At 42.6% G+C, this 6,530-nt stretch overlaps 1 protein-coding gene across 2 annotated transcripts in view; it reads left to right on the plus strand.

Moving 5' to 3' along the window:
* AP1G1 (adaptor-related protein complex 1, gamma 1 subunit) overlaps nucleotides 1–6,530 on the plus strand; it is a 90,784-nt gene that overhangs the window by 26,700 nt on the left and 57,554 nt on the right. The window lies entirely within an intron of this gene.

Here is a 6,530-nt window from a genome sequence, read left to right on the forward strand (position 1 = left end):
TTACAGGCACGTGCCACCGCGCCTGGCTAATTTTGTATTTTTAGTAGAGACGGGGTTTCTCCATGTTGGTCAGGCTGGTCTTGACCTCCCAGCCTCAGGTGATCCACCTACCTCGGCCTCCCAAAGTGCTGGGATTACAGGCGTGAGCCACCGTGCCCGGCCCACAATATGTTTTTAAGGAAATTAGGTGGTTGCCAATTGTTGGCGTCTATTTTGTTCTAATTACTTTGTGCCTTGATTGCTATAACTTGAGCAGATCTGGCTGCTGATTGTCTCCCATGCACAAATGGTTACTATTTAATATGTCCAGTGTGGGTTTTGAGAATGATAGTCTCAATGATAAGTCCTTTCTTCTTTCCATGTTTGTATTGTCGTAAGTGGAGTTTAGTCACGGAAAAGGAAATAGTTATTTTTTATTTCATATTAATGCTATTAAATTTTATTTTAATAATTTAAGAATTGTATTATATGCTAAATAGTCTCTCTAAGGAACAGACTGCAAAACTGAGAGAAAGAATGTGCAACACTATCAGGAAAGATAGCCAGCAGCTTATTTTCTGTTTAGGTCAGTAATTTCAGTGGAAGGAGATCTCCTGCCCCCAAGTTAAAACAAAAAAGTACTGGATTTAATGTTACCAGACTGACTTGGGTTTTGTGCTCATCTTCGGGTTTGGAGTGGGGTCAACATCTTTAGAAATATATGATCGAGAGTGGGAGTCCATTAGTTTCCCAAAGAAAAATTGATGTGTTAGTATCAGAGGAAAGGGGACTGGATCAAAAGAAAAGGGGCCAGGCAGAAGCAACTGCCGGTTCATCAATATATTCACGTATTTGGTTTGGGACAGAATTAGTGTCATCATAGTATTCTTCTCTTTCACAGGAATTGTTTGTAAAATATAATACATTCTTTGAAATATATTTCATATTTCATTCATACAGTGTTAGAAGTGGAATTAAACCCTGAAGCTCTGATGTTTCAGTTATAGGCTTTATCACATCAAAAATTGATCCAGGTGGTTATCCATATAGTACGTGTCATAGTATAAAGCAAATTGATGCCCATGTGTTCTTGTTGATTGATTTTAAGTATTAGGTTAGATTTACAGAAATCTGATATATTAGAAATTGGGCTATAAAAAAGTCTAGTGAGGGGGAAGACTCTTAATTCCTCAGCGATAACCATTATTAACATTTTGTAAGCAGTACATTTATATATTCCTGATTAAGTTCTTTAAGAGCATATTCTTTTTTTTTTTTGGAGGCAGGGTCTTGCTCTATGGCCCAGTCTGTGGCTCTGTGATGGCTCACTGTAGCCTCAACCTGCTGGGCTCAAGCTCTCCTCCTACCTCAGCCTCTCGAGTCACTGGGACTGCAGGTGTGTGGCACCACACCTAGCTAATTTTTTTTTTGAGATGGAGTCTCGCTCTGTCACCCAGGCTGGAGTCCAGTGGCGTGATCTCAGCTCACTTCAACCTCCTCCTACCGGATTCGAAAGATTCTTCTGCCTCAGCCTCCCAGGTAGCTGGGAATACAGGTGTGTGCCACCACACCTGGCTGATTTTTGTATTTTTTGTAGACATGGAGCATTACCATATTGGCCAGGTTGGTCTCGAATTTGTGACCTCCTTATCTGTCTGTCTCGGCCTCCTAAAGTGCTGGGATTATAGGCATGAGCCACCACGCCAGCCCCAGCTAATTTTTTTTTTTTTTTTTGTGAGACGGAGTCTCGCTCTGTCGCCCAGGCTGGATTGCAGTGGCAGGATCTCGGCTCACTGCAAGCTCCGTCTCCCAGGTTCACGCCGTTCTCCTGCCTCAGCCTCCCGAGTAGCTGGGACTACAGGCGCCCACCACCACGCCCGGCTAATTTTTTGTATTTTTCAGTAGAGACGGGGTTTCACAGTGTTAGCCAGGATGGTCTCGATCTCCTGACCTCATCATCCGCGCACCTCGGCCTCCCAAAGTGCTGGGATTACAGGCGTGAGCCACTGTGCCCGGCTCCCCAGCTAATTTTTTGAGACAGAGTCTCACTCTGTTGCCCAGGCTGGAGTGTACAGTGGACACCACAGGCTTACTTTCTACTCAGCTCACTGCAGCCTCAACCTTCTGGGAACCACACCAGGCTAATTTTTGTTTTTTTTGTAGAGACAGGGCTTTGCTGTGTTGCTCAGGCTGATTTTGAACTCTTGTGCATAAGCAATCCACGTGTCTTGGCGTCTCAAAGTACTGAGATTATAGGTGTGCACTACCATGCTTGGCCAGCTAATTAAAAAAAAAATAAATTTGGGCTGGGCGTGGTGGCTCACGCCTATAAACCCAGCACTTCGGGAGACCGAGGTGGGCGGATCACGAGGTCAAGAGATTGAGACTATCCTGGTCAACATGGTGAAACCCCGTCTCTACTAAAAATACAAAAATTAGCTGGGCATGGTGGTACGCACCTATAGTCCCAGTTACTCGGGAGGCTGAGGCAGGAGAATCGCTTGAACCCGGGAGGTGGAGGTTGCAGTGAGCTGAGATTGTGCCACTGCACTCCAGCCTGGCGACAGAGTAAGACTCCTTCTCAAAAAAATAAAAAAATAAAAGAATTGTAGAGTAGAGATTCTGCCACATTGCCCTGGCTGGTGTTAAACTCCTGGGCTCAAGTGGTCCTCGGACCTCAACCTCCCAAAGTGCTGTGATTATAGGTGTGAGCCACAGTCCCGTTACTAAGGGCAAATTCTTGGATTTGGAATCAGAGTAGATATAAGATTTTGGGGGATATTTCATTTTGTAAAAAAATCTCTATATATTCTCTAAAATTCGTTTCTTTAATGTGTTTAAATAGAATGTGCTTTTAAGGTTAGGTGGCATTTTGGGGTATTTTGGGACTTAATTATTTGATAAAATATTTAATTCTTAGGTAGAAAGTGTAAATGCTCAAGAAAACTGCTAAAATTTTATCATAAAATATTTTTCTGAATGGGACTAGGAATCATAATTTTAATTTCTTGTTCTGTTTCCTCTGTATAAATGAGTCACCATCTTGTTCATATCAGTAGTTTGGTACCCCACCCGTTGGAATTACCTTTATAATACGCCTGTGAAAGGTTCATATCTAGGTTTTGTCACCTGCATGTATGAATCACAGTGCTGTTTTCATCTAGTGTATAATAACAGCCACTTTTTTTTTTTTTTTTTTTTTTGAGATGGAGTCTCGCTGTGTTGCCCAGGCTGGACTGCAGTGGTGTGATCTCGGCTCACTGCAAGCTCCACCTCCCGGGTTCACGCCATTCTCCTTCCTCAGCCTCCCTGGTAGCTGGGACTACTGGCGCCCACCACCACGCCCGGCTAATTTTTTTGTGTTTTTAGTAGAGACGGGTTTCACCGTGTTAGCCAGGATGGTCTGGATCTCCTGACCTTGTGATCTGCCCACCTTGGCCTCCCAAAGTGCTGGAATTACAGGCATAAGTCACCACGCCCAGCCCACTTTTTTTTTTTTTTTTGAGACAGAGTTTAACTTTTGTCCCCCAGGCTGGAGTGCAATGGTGCAATCTTGGCTCACTGCATCCTCTGCCTCCCAGGTTCAACTTATTCTCCTGCCTCAGCCTCCTGAGTAGCTGGGATTACAGGCGCCTGCCACCACGCCTGGCTAATATTTGTATTTTTAGTAGAGACGGAGTTTTACCATGTTGGCCAGGTTGGTCTCAAACTCCTGACTTAAGGTGATCCACCTGCCTTGGCCTCCCAAAGTGCTGGGATTACAGGCATGAGCCACCACGCCCAGCCTGCAGCCACTCTTTAATTGCATTTTATTTGTTAGATGCAATGTTTATTTTGGTAACCAGTAGCTGCATGTAGCTATTGACCTCTTGGAATGTGGCTGTTTCAGCTCAGGTGAATCCTAAAGGAAAATAAGGTTTTTTTGGGTACTTGATTTAGTTTTTGGAAAACTTTTTTTTTTTTTGAGATGTGGTCTTGCTCTGTTGCCCAGGCTGAAATACAGTGGCACGATCTCGGCTCATTGCAACCTTCACTACCCAGGTTCAAGCGATTCTCCTGTCAGCCTCCTGAGTAGCTGTGCTACAGGCCCCTGCCACCACACTAGCTAATTTTTGTATTTTTGGTAGAGACGGGGTTTCACCATGTTGGCCAGGATAGTCTTGAACTCCTGACCTCAAGTGATCTACCCCTCTCAGCCTCCCAAAGTGCTGGGATTACAGGTGTGAGCCACCGCACCTAGCCTAGTTATTTATTTATTTATTTATTTTTTTTGAGGCGGAGTCTTCACTCTGTCGCCCTGGCTGGAGTGCAGTGGCGCAATCTCGGCTCACTGCAAGCTCCGCCTCCCGGGTTCGCGCCATTCTCCTGCCTCAGCCTCCGAAGTAGCTGGGACTACAGGCGCCCGCCACCGCGCCTGGCTAATTTTTTTGTATTTTAGTAGAGACGGAGTTTCACCTTGTTAGCCAGGATGGTCTCGATCTCCTGACCTCGTGATCCGCCCGCCTCGGCCTCCCAAAGTGCAGGGATTACAGGCGTGAGCCACCGCGCCTGGCCCCTAGCCTAGTTATTATTGGAAGACTTTTAAATATGTTTTAAACAACTTGGGTATGTGAGTCTACTTTATAAATAGTAAATTTTATGAACTCTAAATACAGTTCAGCTATTTCTTTTTTTTTCTTTTTAGTTCAGCTATTTCTGATGAAAATGTACAAATTGAGATGTGCTGTAAGTGTAAAGTACATACTTTTATTGAAACTTTAGTGGAAAAGCAAGTGTAAAATACCTAATTATAATTTTTGTGTTGATCATATGTTGAAATGATATTTTAGATATATTGATTAAAGAATATTATTAAAACTAATTTTACCTTTTTAAAAACTTTTTACTGCAGTATCTAATATGATGCTGATAGAAATAAAGTATAAGCCACATTGGAAATTTAAAAATTTCTAGTAGCTATATTTTATAAGTCTTAAGTTTTACAGTAAAACTTAAGGGGTAGGGTAGGATGGACACAGTGATGTATGCCTGTAATCCCAGCACTTTGGGAGGCCAAGGTGGGGGGATCACCTGAAGTCAGGAGTTTGATACCATCCTGGCCAACATGGGGAAACTCCATCTCTACTAAAAATACAAAAATTAGCCAGGCGTGGTGGTGGGCGGCTGTAATCCCAGCTACTCGGGAGGCTGAGGCAGGAGAATTGCTTGAACCTGAAAGGTGGAGGTTGCAGTGAGCCAAGATCATACCATTGCACTCCAGTCTAGGTGACAGAGCAAGACTCTGTCTCAAAAAAAAACAAAAACAAAAACTTAGCCCTTCCTTGCTGTACAAAGGATTTGAGATGGCATAAACTACCAGCATCTACATTAAAGAGAAAAAAATAGTAGAAATTGAGAGTTGGAAAAAGGAAGCATTTAGAGCATAAGGCCTGTATAGTTGCTGTTGGCGTGACAGCTAAGGCAAGAAAAGAGACAGTCACCTGTTAGGTCGTTGTTATTGCCAAGATGGAAGAGCAAAACTGCAGAGAACCAGACTGCCTGGATGTGACTTCTGGCTTTGAGCACGATCTTTAACCTTTCTGTGTCTCACTTTCCTCATCTGTAAAATGGGGACAGTCTTAATGCCTACTTTATAGTGTTATTATGAAGAGTAAGTTAGTGTTAGACACATATTTTGTATATAGAAAGCCTCAAGTGTTACGCATTTTACCATTTCCTAAAGGACAGCAATGTTTTTTGAAGCACTGAATTCTAGGAGATTTTTTTATATGGACCTTTGGTCTAGGAGTGTCTTAATAATGTAAGAGATAGTATCCTCAGCATTTTTGTAACAAAAGTGGTCATAGATTTCCTGTAGTGTGTGTAACCTTTTTCCGTGTGTGGGTTAAGCACAACCCGGAAATATTAATGAATTATCTAAAGAAGTAGGTAGATTGCAGGAGTAGAAAACTGGTGGCTCGGGGCCAGTTTCTTCCACAGATGTGTTCTTTCTTTGTCCTGTATGGTATTTAAAATGGTTTCTGCCAGTATGTAAAAACAAAAAAGAATTTCCATAGGAATCTGGATTCCTAATTTCTCTTAGAAAAATAATAAGATTTGTGAGATGGAAATCTACGTTTCCACATGTCAGTAGTATGCTGCTTCCAGGCTGGGCCTGATTCTGTTTTTCCCCAGTTCCAACCTTGCTTGCTATACCCAATTACCTGTGTAGGATATTCTTCCCTTCCATCTGTGTAGCATAGAACTGCACTTCTTTAGATTCTCTAAATTTTGCAATGTTCACCATAAATTCTTATACATCTTTAAAAAAATTTTTTTAAAAATTTTCCTTAAAACACAGGATTTTTAAGTCTTATACATCTTTGGAGAAATATATTTGTAGGTTCTTAAGAACTCTTGTTCCTGTTGCAAATAGTATCCTTTAAAATTTTAAGGCCGGGCTTGGTGACTCAAGCCTGTAATTCCAGCACTTTGGGAGGCTGAGACGGGCGGATCACGAGGTCAGGAGATCGAGACCATCCTGGCTAACACGGTGAAACCCCGTCTCTACT

The sequence above is a fragment of the Mandrillus leucophaeus genome, unplaced genomic scaffold (assembly GCF_000951045.1).
Source record: "Mandrillus leucophaeus isolate KB7577 unplaced genomic scaffold, Mleu.le_1.0 Scaffold17, whole genome shotgun sequence".
NCBI classification, from domain to species: Eukaryota; Metazoa; Chordata; class Mammalia; order Primates; family Cercopithecidae; genus Mandrillus; species Mandrillus leucophaeus.